Here is a 16,275-nt window from a genome sequence, read left to right as displayed (position 1 = left end):
TTGGTGCATCACCCCCTTAGGTTAGAATAGGTAGATTTTCTTCTATGCATTCCTTCTCCCTTTTCCTCTCCAAGAGTAGTTAGGTGCACCCTGATAATAAAGGAAGCCAACCTTCTCTGAAGACTCAACCTCACAGTTCAAGTCCCACAACTTGGAGGTTGTTTCCATGTTTCACAAGGTTTTCCTTAGGTAAAAACTTTGGACGTGGGTGCAAACTTTTGTGACAATAGTTTTTGGCATGCTTGGTGGGACAATATTCAGAAAATTTCAAGTCTATTAGTGTCAAAAGGAAGATTTCAAGATTAATACCAAGGAGATAGTACTAGCTTCAATGTTCAACCCTTCAAGAGGCTCATTCTTCAAGTTCTTGGTGACTTTAAGCTTCAAATACATCTGGTTCCAGACCAAAGTTGCAGTAATTCATTCCCAAAGCTGAAATAAGGGCATCTTCTAGAGGTAAATTTTAGTACCAAGAGCTTTCATTTCCAAATCCTAGAAGAAGGAAGACTAAAGTATCTTTATCACCAGTTAGGAGTGCAATAGTAACAAATACACCTGCAAGATCCATCTCTACTCCTACTATTAGATCTCAATCTAGATTGCCATCAACACATATCAATAGATCACTTGTCTATATCGCATAGCATAGGGCTCATGCTTTTGCCACCTTTAATGGTGGAAGTCCTCTTTTGTTGGCCCAAAGACATGACATGCCAATAATTGCACTCAAAAGTATACCAGAATTTACTAGAAAAACTTCTATCTCTCCCTTAGAACATATTCAAGAAGTTGCAAATGTTTGTAATATCCATGGTATTATAGAGGATGATGTTTTAGTTAGGCTTCTAGCCTAATTCTTGAAAGGAAAAGCACTACAATGGTATAGAGGTTTGGCTCATGGTTCTATAACAGATTGGGATGGATTAGGAGAAAGACTATGCAAACACTTTGAGGAAAAAAGTGACCATTTGTCACTTTTAGTATAGTTGACTACTATAAAAAGAGCCCCCCATGAATGTATGACTGATTTCAACTATAGATTTCAAAAGACATGGGATAGAATACCTACTTTAGTAAAGCCTACTCCTAGTAATGCCTTCTTGCATTACCTTAGAGCTTTTAATAGTGATATTTCCACTACAATCCAAACTATGGGAGGAGATACCTTGCCTAATGCTTATGACATAGCAATAAAGTCAAAAAATATCCTAATACAAGGAGGTAAGCTAGCTCCAAGGCCTCTTATGCCTTTCTTTCCTAATGTTCCAAATCACCAACCAAGAATGGCTCCTCTTTCCACAACTTCCACATCACAATCCCTTGCCCTAGTCCCTCAAGCTTTTATGTCTTCAAATTGAATAGATGAGATCAAGGAGATGATGCAATCTATGATGTTGAACATAGATAAAAGATTATAGAGCCAAGAGAAGAAGCTGGAGGATAGCTTCTTTGTGCTGTAGAAAGTGAGCAACAAGGTGGTGACTTTAGAGAGACAACAAGCTCAAGGTAGTAAGGCTCATCAATTGCAACATCAAACTCTAAATAGTGGTAGGCCTCCAAATCATAATTATGGGAACAATTATTTTGATCAGAATAGGTAGAACAACCATGCTTCAACCTCAAATGTAAACCAAAGTAGGGCCATAGTTCCTCAAAACAACATGGCCCAAGATCAATATTTTTTTCCATCTTGTAACTACTCCTATGCTCATTGCATGTGTCAGAAGGTTGAATCTTACTTGGCTTTGACCATCCAAGAGCCTATAGAAGGACAATCATACAGGGAGGACCAATTCAAAGATGCCTCATATATGCAAGGACAAGGTGATTGCTCCTTTATGAATCATCAGGTGGAGGAACATTGTAATGTAAACCATGATTCCATTGCTCACAACACTAGGAGAAAAAGAAGAGCTATTGAAGATGCTACCCCTCCTCTTCCCAATTAGGCCTCAACTTCAAATGCAATACCTCATGAGCAAGTAGTAAATGATCAATCAAATACCCTTCAGCAACAAAGGCAAAATAATGGTAGAAAAGATGTAAGTGATCCTCAATTTGTTCCATCTCAACCTCCTACAAATGCAACTTCCAAGGCTTCTACCAAAGTACCTACTATGTCATTCAATGTGGTAGAACAAATGAAGAAGACAAATGTAAATATTTCCATGTGAAATGTTGTTGCTACTATACCCATGCAAAAGAGGTTGTTGCAGCAAGAATTGGAGAATGTTGAACCAAAGGGTCAGCCACCCAACATGGAAAGTGCCACAAGCCTACTACAACCATCAAAGGAGGAAGAAACAAGTAAAAAGGTTATACCTCCTCCCTTTTATGTTTCTCTAATTATAGGGGGTAAACTAGTCCACAATTGCATGATTGATTCAGGGGCTAGTAGTTTAGTGATGCCTAGGTGTGTTGTTGATGCTTTGGAAATGAAATATGAGCCCATTGTTAAGGATGTATTACAGTTGGATGGTAGTATTGCCAAGACTATAGGGATCCTTAGGAATGTGGAAATGGCCCTGCATGCATGCCTTGGTTGTACTATAACTCAAGATATATCTGTTGCTAAAGTCAAGCCACATTTTGCCATATGTCTATCAAGAGACTTCACTGCCCAAATAGGTGGTTACATATCTTCTGATTGTTCATATATGTCTTTTAGGACAAGGTATGGGACCAAAGATTCAATCAGAGAAAAGCCTCTAGCCCTCCATCATACTAAACCCTACACCCCTAATCTCATCAACATGAATTGCACTATCCTAGAAATGGATGAGAATGACATAATGAATGCACCTACTACTTCCCTAGCAGAGATACTTGATTTTCTCTTAGATGAATGGGCTAATGCATATCAATTTGATCCTATGTTAGAAACCCTTGAGACAGGCCTTAGTACATATTGTATATTAGAGAAGGATGCTCTAGTTCCCAATCTTGTGGAGACTAAAGAAGATACGAGTGGGATATGGAGTATGTACTTTGATGGGTAAAGGAATAAGAATGGATCAGGGGTTGGTGTGATGTTGGTTTCTCCTGTACAAGTAAGGTACTACTTCTCCTTTAGGCTCAAGTTCAATTGTATTAATAATGTGGCCAAGTATGAATCCTTGATTCAAGGTCTCCTACTTGCTCAGAAAAGAGGAATTCAAGCCTTAAGTGTATATGGAGATAGTGAGATGGTGGTTAATCAAGTGAGAAATCAGAATATCACTAAGAATAGTTTGCACAAGTCTTATAAACATAGGGTATAGGATTTTCTTGAGGGTTTCAATGTATTTAATATTCAAAGTATCCCTAGAAAAGAAAATAGACATGTTGATAGGCTTGCAACAATAGGTGCATCTCATGATGTGCCAAGAAATATTGAGCAGAAGAAGAAGCAACAAATCAAGATGGTGGTAAGGCTTGCCATCCCTAACAACAAAATCCATTGGAAAGTGTTTTAATCTGATGAATAAATTGTAAGCTTCTTGCAGAATGAAGCAAAATTTTTAGATAGAGACTAGTCAAGATTGCAGGATTAGTATGGTGATCAAATCATTAACCTCAGTTCCAAAAAATTTCCTAAGGGTCTCATTACCTTAGAGAGTGTTTTCAATCCTGATGACCAAGCTAGAGATAGAGTCATGAACCTAACTGCTGATGAAGAGGATCACACCCCAGTCACAATTGCTAATGGAAAATCCTTAAACATGGGGAAGGTATGTTCTAAGATTAAGAGAGTTGCATTCATCTATGTCAAGAATTTAATGATGTATTTTCTTGGATGTATGATGATTTAAAGGGTTTTGACCCAAGGTTGTTTCAGCATACCATAGATTTAATTGATAATGTCAAACCAGTAAGACAAAAATAGAGGCCAGTGAATCCTAAAATTGAACCCTTAATGAGAAAAGAGATATCCAAGTTGATTGAGGCCAATATAATTTTCCCCATCAAGCACTCATCATGGCTAGCAAACCTTGTCCTTGTTAGGAAGAAGAATGGAGAAATTAAATTGTGTGTGGACTTTAGGGACCTTAACCAAGATTTCCTTAAAGATCACCATCCTCTCCCTTCCATGGAGCAGATTTTATCTAAGGTCAGTGGTTCAAAGAGGTTTTTATTTCTTGATGGATTTTCTGGCTATGATCAAGTGTTGGTCAAAGAGTATGATAGGTACAAGACTGCATTTACCACCAAATGGGGTACCTATTCTTATTGTAAGATTCCATTTGGGCTAACCAATGCAGGTGCTACATTTCAGAAGGCAATGGAGATGACCTTCAAAAACATGATTGAAAAGTTTGTATTAGTTTACCTTGATGATATCACAGTGTATTCAAAGAATGTAGAAGATCATTTTGATCATTTGAGATAGGTTTTCTCAAGGTGTAGAGAGTTTGGGGTATCCCTTAACCCAAGCAAGTGTGTCTTTGCTACCAATCAAGGAAAATTATTAGGACACATTGTATCTGAGGATGGTTTAACCATTGATCCAAAAAGAACAAAAGCAATACTTGCTCTCCCTCTTCTTAAACATAAGAAAGGCTTGCAAAGTTTCCTTGGTAGAATAAATTTTGTGAAAAGATTTATCCCTAGTCTTGCTACCATGGTAAAACCCCTTACAACTATGATTAAGAAAAGTATGGTCTTTGCATGGACCAAGGAAGGGAAGGAAAGTTTTGAAGAGATTAAGGTAGCCATAGCCTCAACCCATACTCTCATTAATCCAAATTTTGAAAAGGATTTCATCCTTTATACCCTAGGTGGTGAGTCAAGCATTTATGTTGTCTTCACTCAAACAAATGATAAAGATGAAGAGTAGCCCATAGCCTTCTTTAGTGAAGGTCTTAAAGAGTATGAAGACAAATACAACTATGTAGGAAAGCAAGCCCTTGTAGTCATTAGAGCTTTAAAGAAATTTAGACATCTATCTCATAATAAAATTCATCTGTTAGTACCCCATGCGAGTGTGAAGGATTTTCTTTTGAGCAAAGATATTAGTGAGAAGAGAGCTAGTTGGATTACTAAAGTAATGGAATATGATGTTGATATCCAGATCACCAAGCTAGTAAGAGGGAGGGGGTTGTGTAAAAATATGATATCATCCCAAGAATTAGATGAGGAAGTTGCTATGATACTAACAGAGCAACAAGAGACAAGAAATGATGACCCAAGGAATTGGATGGATGATATGAGGAATTTCTTATTAGGCAATGGATATCCTCAAGTATTAGACAGAACTAGAAGGAGACAATATAGATTATAGTTAATTCCTTATGTCATAGTTGATGGCATCCTTTTCAAGAAAGATTTTAATGGAGCCCTATTAAGATGCATTGACATGGACAAAGCTGAAAGAATGATCAAAGAGCTTCATGATGGTCCTAATGGTAGTCACTTCTCAGCAAGGACAACTACAATGAAGGTCATGAGGGCTAGTTACTATTAGCCATCCCTATTCCATGATTGTCATAGGTATGTGAGGAAATGTGAAAAATTTGTTTTTTTTTCCTAGTAAGCAAAATCTTGCAACTCTTCCTCTTCATCCCATTCAGGTGGACTAGCCTTTTGCTCAATGGGGATTGGATTTCATAGGCCCTATCAATCCTTCTTCTAGTTTTGGTCACAAATGGATTTTAGTTGCTACAAATTACTTCACTAGATGGACAAAGGCAGTTGTATTGAAGGACACCATAGAATCTTCAATTCTTGAGTTCCTTGATAGAATTGTGACCAAGTTTGGTGCCCCTTCAACCATTATTTCAGATAATGCAAAATATTTTGTGGGAGCTCAGATTTGTGCATGGGCAATTGACCATAATATCTACTTGTGCACATCCTCAAGCTACTATCCTCAAGGCAATGATTTAGCTGAGTCATCCAAAAAAAACTTGATTAGGATTATGAAAAGAACTATAGAGGATAACCAGATGTGTTGGCATCAAAGTTGAGGACTGCACTATGGGTTGATAGAATAACACTTAAGAGGTCAATATGAAATTACCATTTATGTTGGTATATGGCAGAGAAGCAAGGCTTTCAATTTCCTTAGAGTTCCCATCCCTAGAACTAGCTCATCAGCTAGAGCTAATTGAAGATGATGCCATGGCAGTAAGAATGGCAAAGATGATGGAGCTAGAAGAAAAAAGAAGTCAGGCCATGCAAACCCTAGAAATATATCAATAGTAGGTGAAAAGGAGCTTTGACAAGAAGGCTAGGGTCAAAACCTTCAAAGAGGGTGATTTAGTTTTGAAATGAGATGCAGACATGGCAAAACTAGGGAGACACTCAAAATTTGATGCACTAGGGAGTGGTCCCTATGTGATTATCAGTTGCAAGCAAGCTAATGCTTTTCAATTAAGCAAACCTAGTGGTGAAATTTTGTCTATCCCAGTCAATGGGATCTATCTCAAACCATGTTTTTGATAGGGGTTGAGGTTTCAATTACATAGGTAGCTTAGTTTTCTTCCTATTGTTTTCCAACTTTCCAAGAAGTGCATGAACACGTGTTTTGCAGAAGGTTTTTGGTTTCTAGTTTCAGTTGCAGAGGGTAGGTTTTCCAAGGTTTTGTTCTCAATGAGGTAGGGTTAGGGTTTCATAATACACTGATCCAAATCTTCTACGACTCTATAACCCAATGGATACATAAGGCCACTGGTCATATGCATAGCTGCTTGCATCCCCTCTGAGTTGCCAGAAATGTTGCCTATTTTTTCTCCCCGCCAAAATTTGAATTCCAATGCAAGCCCACCCAATGGTCTCTCCCACAGAAATATCAAAAAAATAAAATGATAAAACTTTATGGTATTTCTTTATTTCTTAAATTTGTTTCAACTTGCTCAGAAATTTTTAGTCTGTTGGATCTTACATAGATCCATGGTGGGTGAACCGCCTCACAATAGGTGTTCCATATTCATGCGCTAGGCCTGGCTTAGGAATAATCTATTCAAGCTATGGACTACTTTTCCCCTACCATGAGGTGCATTTATATTATCAACTTAGGGACATATACTTGAAATGGTCAGCACAGTATGTGCACTAGGTACCTTGATGAGTCATTATGCTTGTGCTGTAGGCAAGTAAAAATGCAAAGGAAGAAAACTACTAAATCTATGAATGTTGAAAACACAATGACAAGATAACAGAGATTCCATCTTGACTCATCCATTAGACTATTCTCATAGATGCTATAGGAATGTTCATGAAGTGTGATGCTATAGGAAGGAATTAACTAGCTATGTCTTACTTAAAATACTGCTAATGCTTAGTAAAATGAAGCTATTCTATCCTAATCTAATCCACCTTCCAAGTGGGCCCCCTTGGTTGGCTTCTGTAATCTACCAACACAGGATAGAAACTAAAGAGAACTAATTCATTTCATTAATTAGTCATTACATAATTCAGAATTGTAAAATACAACTGCAACAAACTATGAATCAATGTTCTCTCTTACTCGATAAAAATTATCAAAACCAAAAACTAAAACTAAAAACTTCACACACAAGAGTCGATCCTGACATATATAGGGAATCTACTCTTTATTACATAACAGAAAAGTAACTCTCCTAAGTTAAGTCTGCAGGAGAGAATATAGGAGAACAACTGAAAGTGAAAAGGAAGGATAACGGAATTGAGGAGGGAGCAATGAAGTCGCGGCATCAACTTGTTACAATGTAAATGCAGAGAAGGTAATGGCTCATAAAAACTCTTCCTTATTCACTGCCATGTTTCCTGGAGTGGTTATAACTTCCTTTTTGTGGTTGTTCCTTGATAGTCATTTCTCCTTGAATGTTGTCGGCAACCAACTTCTGGATTCTTCCGCTCATCTTTTAATCTTTATCATTAGGTTAGTTATGATATAAGACATAGTTGCAAATAAACATCCATCAAACTAAATTCAAGCATAAGAATGCACATTTGGATATTTATATGAAATACTGCATATTAGATATAATTTAGGCAAAGGATGACATAGTTTTTCTACCCCATAAATCATCAAAGGTTTATAAAACATAGGCTTATAAGTGTTAAAACAAGGATAAACAGAGTATCATAAAGTATCTTAAACATAACAAAATAAAGGCATTTTTTAGACTCATCATCTGCCCCTTGCTAAACTAATGCTTGTCCTCAAGCATTACACTTCTTTGTCAAAGATCTGAGCTCCCCAACTGCTATCTTTCCCTTTTTGCTACTCTTGAAGGTGTAATATAATCCTTTGGTCCTTTCCCATACTTCTCGCCTATGGTCTTCTTGCAAATTATCAAGTTTGTCAACATCAATATCATACAGGGGCCATAAAAGCATTGGAGGTTGCATGGTTAAAGGACACCATAGCTCTGGCCTTAGTTGCTTTCCCAGTTCTAAATATTTTGGAACTCTATATAGTGCTACTTCCAAATTAATAGGACTGTGTGGCTCTGATTTCTTGAGAGAATCAGGTAACTGTGCCCATCTACCTCTTACTTCGATCATAGCTCTTTGGAACAAAAAGTAGGGCAAATTTTCATATTCGGCATATACTTTGGCTCTAGTAGAAAATACCTACTTTCTAATGTCTAGATTACTCTTCCCATAGGTTAATGTAAACCAGTCTCGAAGAATTTCTTCTGGTTGTTTACTTTTTGCCCTCAAGGGTAAAGGTTTTGTTCTCTCCTCATCTCTGTAATTAACCAGTTGTCTATCATAATTCGCCTCATTAGACATCCATGACATTAAAGATTTTAAATGCACATCTCCTATATAGAGAAAAGGATTCCACTCAATTTCTGTAGGAATGACAAAATTATGAATATACAACTCACACAATAGATTTTGCTGCCATGGTGGTAAGGTTTGATACAACCCATAAAACTCTTGTGCGGTTTTGAATTCTGCATTTACATTTTTGAGGATTAACATCAACTAAAACAAAAGATATTGTTCTTCCAAACAAAAATCATATACTCGAGGAGGTGGTTTGCAAGCAAGAGCTTGATTAGCTAATTTAAGTGCATGTTCCATGTGATGTTTCTGTCTTTCTAGCTGTTCTTTCAATTCTTCAATCTCCTCATTTTGTGATGTTATGATCTTGCTCATTCTTTTCTTCTCCTCTTTCAATAGTGCTTCAACAAATAAATGCTATCCATATAATTGGAAAAGGAGTTTTTGCAAGGTGATGGCACTATTATCCTCTTCATAATCCTTTTTCATTTTTTGTTCCCGCCATAGATGTTCCACCAAACTATTGATCCATGTTGACTTATAGGGGACTAAGGCAATATTCGAATCATGACTTTCAGAAACTACTTCGTTCTCCTGGCTTGAAACACCTAGTAAATCCATTAAAGTTTCATTAATTTCTAGCTCACATGTTGCAGGAGGACTACCAGAAGCTTCTGTCATCTTAGTGTGAAGGGAAGAATGGTCAAAAATTATCTGCACAGGAGACTCTAGATCAGGTGCTTTAGACAATATAGGATTTTTAAAAATCTGCCCTCTCATTCTAGGGCTTCTTTGCAAAGGAGTCTCTTCTTGTACTATTGTCTTTTGCCTACTTTTCTGTTTCAGTATCACTGCTGCACGAACCTTCTTTGTTTTCTTCTGTTGCTGAACTGCAGGACTAGGTTTTTGTTGATCAACAGTTTCTTCTAGTGACTTTCATTTCTGTGTAGCTTGACTAGTAGTGGGTTTAGGGATGTCCTGTTCAAGTGGAGGCACATTTTCTTGAGTGGAAGAAAATTTTGGTTCAATCCCTTATGCATTTTCTATTTCAGCTCCCTCAATATTGTGTTCTGCAAGCTCACTACTGGGAGCTATGTTTTCCTCACCCTGCCATTCACTAGGGTCAACTTGGGGTTGTAAGGTTTTAAATTTCACAAATTCATCCCATGTCAAAGGGGATACGTCCCTAAGAGACCTTTCTGTTAACAACTTAATCAAAGCATGGTGAGTGACAGAATTATCTTTCCCTTTTTGAGTCTCTTCCGCACTAATACAGAGCATATTATACAAAAAAATTGGGAGATTCATGGCAATATTGTGCCTTATACAACTAAGAAACTTTAAATGGTGTGCATGTAAGTGATAAAATCTTCCTTCACAAGTAAAATACCTGATGACATGCATTGCTAGGTCAGGGTATGGAGGTGGTAAAGAAAATCTCTTGCACCCCTACTTTGTAACATCCAATGGAGGGTCATGTGGGGTAGTGAATTAGGCCCTTGCTAACCTAGAGTCATGTGAGCTCGGATAATGCTCTCCAATAGAAGGTAACCCTGTTACTTCTGCAATTCATTCTTCTGTTGCAATTACTGTCAAACCCCACACAGAAGCTTCACCTTCATCAAATATCCTAGTGAATTCTATAGCTGCTTCTTCATCATATGCTGTTAAATTAAAAAAATAACCTAACCACCCGCATGCATTGAATCTTCTTACTGCTTCTACATCAAAGAGCAACAAAATGTGCTCGACTAGCTCTTTTCTCTGTAAACCTCCTCCCATTTCTTGATACTTCTGCTACTCTATTTCCCTCTCCCTTTCTGAATGCAAACTTCAAAACTCTGTGTTATTTCTCAAACGCTTCACCGCTTCTTTTTGGGAACATTAATTACCATAACCAATTGTTATGTGCCATAATTAAACTTTAGGTAAAAGTAAATCATGAATTTGCATAGAAATTGTTCGAAAACATGGTTCAAATGCCAATTTTTTTTTAAAAATAGGTCACATCATGGCTTAGCATGAAAAATTTGTCACAAACAAAGAAAATTTCATTCAGAAAGTGAGAGTACAACACTTGACATGGCATACTTATGGCAAAAAGTTCTCATTAATAAAGGGTAATGCCAAGATTTTTAAAAATCATCATAGTTAATCAGGCATGTCATTGGATAGTATGACACTCCCTTGCCCCCTGCTAATTTTATGACAAGTGTCCTCATGTGTCAGACTAGTATGGGTTAGGGACTGGAATACACTGTAATTATAAAGACTATGCAGTATTAGATATAATTAACAAAATCTGCAAACTTATAAATGAATAATAGTTTTAAAACATGTATACCTGCCAAGCGGATTGTCACATGCTCCAAAAAAAAGGTAGCAAAAATAATGGAAATGGTAGCATCCATTAGCATGTGCAAATTTAATTGAAAACACAAAAACATAAGTATGTAGAAAGTGAGTGGATGGAAGATTAAGAAATGGAGTGAGGTGGGTGGATGGAAGATTAAGATATGAATAGAAAGAAATATCATGAAAATAAAATGGACTTTATGTGAACATAAAGTTATTATTATGGACATGCAAATTAGAATTAATGTTGAAGAAGAGCAGGTGGAAGGTTTTTACCTTCAACTGCAGGAAGAGATACTTGAGTTTTTGTTGGATTCGGTTGTTCAAACTGTTGCATGAACTCAACTTTTGTTTGAGGCTATTTGTAAAGTTTAAGTCGATGACCATTGATTAGAATTTTGAAAGGCATATGATTAATTGTGGTTAGTTTAAATATTCCATTATCAAAGACATGGATGATTTGATATGGTCCTAACCATCGTGTCTGCAGCTTCCCTAGCATATCCTTGAAGCGAGAATCATACAATAATGCACAGTCACCAGATTTGAACTGTTTGTTGAGGATATGAGAATCATGCCAATGTTTTCTCTATTTTTGTACCAGTTCAGTATGTTCTAAAGCAGTCTAGCACATTTCATCCAAAGAATTAAGATGCAAGAGACGTTCTCTTTGTGCTGCAAGAAGATCAATATATAAGGTCAAGGTTGTTCTTAAAGTCTTGTGTTCAAATTCAATTGGAAGCATTGCCACTTTCCCATACAAAAGCTCAAATGGTGTGAATCCAGTAGTGATTTTTCAAGTTATTCTATAAGCCCAAACAACTTCTTGTAACCGGCTGGTCCAATCTTGACGATGCAAATGGACTGTTTTAGTTAGAATATTTTCCAGCTCACGGTTGGTAACTTTTGCTTGTCCATTGGCTTGTGGATGATAAGGACTGGATCTGCGATGCCTAATGTTATTCTGTTTCATCAATTCTGAAATTAGGTTAGAAGTAAATTGTGTGCTTTGATCAGTAACCAATTCTTTAGGAACTCCATAACATGTAAAAATCTCTTCATACAGGAATTCGGAAACTTTTTCATCATGGGCATGTTTCATAGCCTTAACCTCAACCCATTTGGTTAGTTAGTTAGTACAAACCAGAATATAAGACTTCCCATTAGATGGAGGATCAATAGGACCGATGAAGTCCATTCCCCATTTGTCAAATGGTGTTAACACCATTTGAGGGTTCAAAGGCATTTCATCTATTTTGGTTGGGCGACCCATTCTTTGGCATTGATCACACTTCCTTGTATAATTGATTGCATCTTTATGAAGGGTAGGCCAATAGTAACCAGTGGCTAAGATTTTGAAAGCTGTTCTTTTGGCTGCAAAATGTCCTCCGCAGGGCTCATTATGACATGCATGCAAAATATCATGTCTCATCTTCTCTTACACATCTGCGCATAACTTGATTAGGTCCAATATAGAACAAAAAATTGTCTATCCATGAGAAATGGAAGCTTTTCTGTATGAGAAGCTTTCTCTCCCTATAAGAAAAATGTGTTGGTGTCTTATTAGTTGCAATGTAGTTAGCAATATCTGCATACCATGGAACTTTAATAGCAATATGAAACAAATGTTCATCTGGAAATGCATCATCTATCGGAGTAGTGTCAGTATCATGATGATTGATTATTGACAAATAATCAGCTACGACATTTATTTTTCCAGGCTTATCTACTATGGTTATGTCAAATTCTTGTAACAATAGTAACCATCTTGCTAACCTACCAGTTATAGCAAGTTTTTTCATGAGATACTTGATTGCTACATGATCAGTGTGAACATAGATAGGATAACCTGTGACGTAATGCCAAAATTTATTTAGAGCATAGACTATTGTTAACAATTCTTTTTTAGTCACTGTGTAATTTAGTTCTAGACCATGAAGACTCTTACTAATATAATAAATGGCATTCTCAAGATTTGAGTGTTTCTATGCTAAAACTGCTCCTACGGCATAATCAGAAGCATCTGTATATATGTGAAAAGGTAGGTTGCAATCAGGGCCTTGTAAAATTGGGCCTGTGGTCAAAAGTTGCTTAAGTTGCAGGAGAGCTTTATCACACTCAGGTGTCTATTTGAATTCAGCTTCTTTTGTAAGCAACTTATACAAGGGACTAGCTATTTTACTGAAGTCTTTTATAAAACGCTTGTAATATCCAACATGTCCCAGAAAAGATCTGATATCTTTGAATTTAGTGGGTATGGGTAATGTTTGAGTTACCTCAATTTTAGCTGGGTCTACTTGTATACCTGTAGTAGATATGAAATGACCGAGTACCACACCCTCTTGCATGAGCATGAAACACTTTTCACTATTTAGTGCCAAATTATGTTCTTGACATCTTACCAAAAAAATTTCAAGATTTATCATTGCTTCTTCAAAAGTAACTCCAAATGTTGTAAAGTCATCCATATAGATTTCCATACAATCATGTGATATATCAGCAAAAATACTAATTATAGCCCATTGAAACATTGTAGGAGTGTTACAAAGACCAAATGGTAAAATAGAGTATGCAAAAGTACCCCATGGACAAGTAAATGTAGTTTTGTCTTGGTCTTCAGGAGAAATACTGATTTGATTATAGCCACTGTATCCATCTAAAAAGGAGAAGTACTTCATTCTAGCTAGTGTATCCAAAACTTTATCTATGAAGGGTAAAGGAAAATGATCCTTTTTAGTAGCCTTATTCAACTCCCTATAATCTACACAAATTCTCCATTTTCTTCCTTTCTTAGGTACTATAACTAGCAGTGATACCCATTTACTATCAGATATAGGATAGATAAAGCTAGCATCAAGCAGTTTCTGCAATTCTATTTTGACTATTTCTTTGAGGCTTGGATTTATCTTCCTCTGAGGTTGACAAAGTGGTAGACAACCTTCATTAATGTATATCCTATGGGTACACAGTGTAGGGCTTAATTCTTTCATATCATCATAATCCCAAGCAAAAGTCTTCTCATGCTTCTAAAGAAATTCTTTTAATTGTTCCATCTGTACGGATGTCAATTTGGAGTTAACATGCAGTTTATGGCCTTTACTCAGTTCAATAGGAATAGCGGATTCTACCATAGCAATGTCAGAGATTGGGCTTCCTTCTACTTCACAGAGAAGTAGTGAACAAAGATTTTCAGGTTCCTTAAGTAAAGTACAACTTGTATCACACTCCTCATATGTAATCAATTCTAATATAGAGCTTTTAGACACATCTTTTCCTACCACATAGGTGTTGGTAAGGATGCTCTGGATTACTGAATCTTCTTCTTGCATCTTTAGAAAAGATTACCTATGTAACATCATAAGTTGTACTATGGAATTTATTTCTTCTTCTTCATCTCCTAAATCTAGCCAAAAAGATGTACTCAAATCTGGTAATGGTTGTGCAGGAGGATATAGATCAAATTGCTTGGTTGCTTGGCCATTTGATATGGTCATATTCCCTGATCTGCAATTTATGTTTGCATCAGCTGTGGCCAACCATGGTCTACCTAGAATGACAGGATAGCTAGATAGGTTTACTTTAGGCGACAAAATCATGAAGTCTATAGGATATTCTAGGGAATCTAAAGTCACAACAATATTTTCTATCATTCCATCAGGAGTGACAACGAAACTATCTGCAAGCTGTAGAATAGTTGGTGTGGGCCTTAATCCTTCTATTTGTAACTTCTTCATGGTTTCTTTAGTAATCACATTTATAGCAGCTCCCAAATCTGTTAAGGCATTTTTAACAAATTGACCATTGATGCTGACACTTACTACTAGACTCCCTGGGTCAAAATATTTTGGTGTAATCACTCTTCCTAACATGATATCAGCTAAATGTCCAACAACATGAACTATGGTAGGATCCTTCTTCTTCCTTCCAGGTTTCTTTAGACAAGCTTCCCTTATAGCTTTTCCATAAGCAGGAATGTCCTTAATAGCTTGAAACAAAGGTATTCAGACATGCATATTCTTCAACTGGTTAACAATGTCAAAGGGTTGTTCCTTTCTTTGTTCCTTTTGTATTAGTTGGTCCAAAAAAGGAGGCTCTACTGCTGGTTGATCTGGTATTGGTATGGTAACATTAGTTGGGTCAATAGGTTCATCAACCAAAGGTTCTGATGTTGCAGGAGAGTCTGATACTTCAGTTATAAGAGGTGGCCTTGGTGCTGGTAAGGTCGTTCCAAATCTCAAATGTATATCTGCGACATCTAGGGCATAAGCAGGGTACTGCTGGTTGTCAGTACTATACATGGGCTGATGTGGTTTGCTATTTTAATTTGGCTGAGGCTGTGTAGGTAGCTGTGTTTTCTTTTGAGGTCCACTATTTTCAGGTGGTGGCATTAAAGCAGGTTGTTGAGTTGGAGGGGGTAATTGTGGAACACCAGTATTTTGGTTAGGCCATTTTTGAGATCCCTTCCATTGGTTTAGAGATTGCCAATTCCATTGGGGTAGTTGCCATTGGTTCTGCTGGTTCTGGGGCCATTGGTTATTCTACTGGTTAGGCCAAGGTTGTTGGAAATTTTGAGACCATTGAGACTGTTGTGGGTTATTTTGCCCAGCATTATTCCAATTGGGTTGGTTTTGTGGGGGACCTTGGGTATTGCAATTTTGCCATTGATTACCATATAAATTTGAATTTTGCAAGGGGTCTTGAGGCATACCTTGACGTTGAGCCCATGGTCGGCATTGAGCAACAAAGAATACTTGCTCATCATCCCCATCTATCTTTACATATTCAGTTGGAAGATGTTGGTTCTCCATGCTTGCAACCAATTTACAGTGGTAATCCTTCTTTTGCTTTCGGCAATGAGGACAGTACTCAGCTAGTTGTAACTCAACCTTTGCTTGCTTCTTCTTTGCATTCATTGTATCCAACTATGTAGCGACATCATTACTGATGTCATGTTTGAAATCTAACAACAAATTGGATATTTCAAGTTTTGAAATGCCTTGACTAATTCCTTTTGTAACCATAGAACGGGGTCCTTGACCTTTCTTCATGGTTGACCTTGAGTAGTTATGACATATCTTTTTGAGGTCATCCCATTGAGCTTGATATACATCTCCACCAGCCATCAGGTCCAATGCTTCCAAACAGTCTTCATTCACTCCTCTTAGAAAGACTAGTTTCTGGGAATCTTCAGACAATATGTGCTGAGGATTCTTTTGTAGTGTA

This window comes from Cupressus sempervirens, chromosome 1 (genome assembly GCF_028749045.1).
Source record: "Cupressus sempervirens isolate cs-2001-9-10 chromosome 1, ASM2874904v1, whole genome shotgun sequence".
Taxonomy (NCBI): Eukaryota; Viridiplantae; Streptophyta; class Pinopsida; order Cupressales; family Cupressaceae; genus Cupressus; species Cupressus sempervirens.
This window is presented reverse-complemented; position numbering follows the sequence as displayed.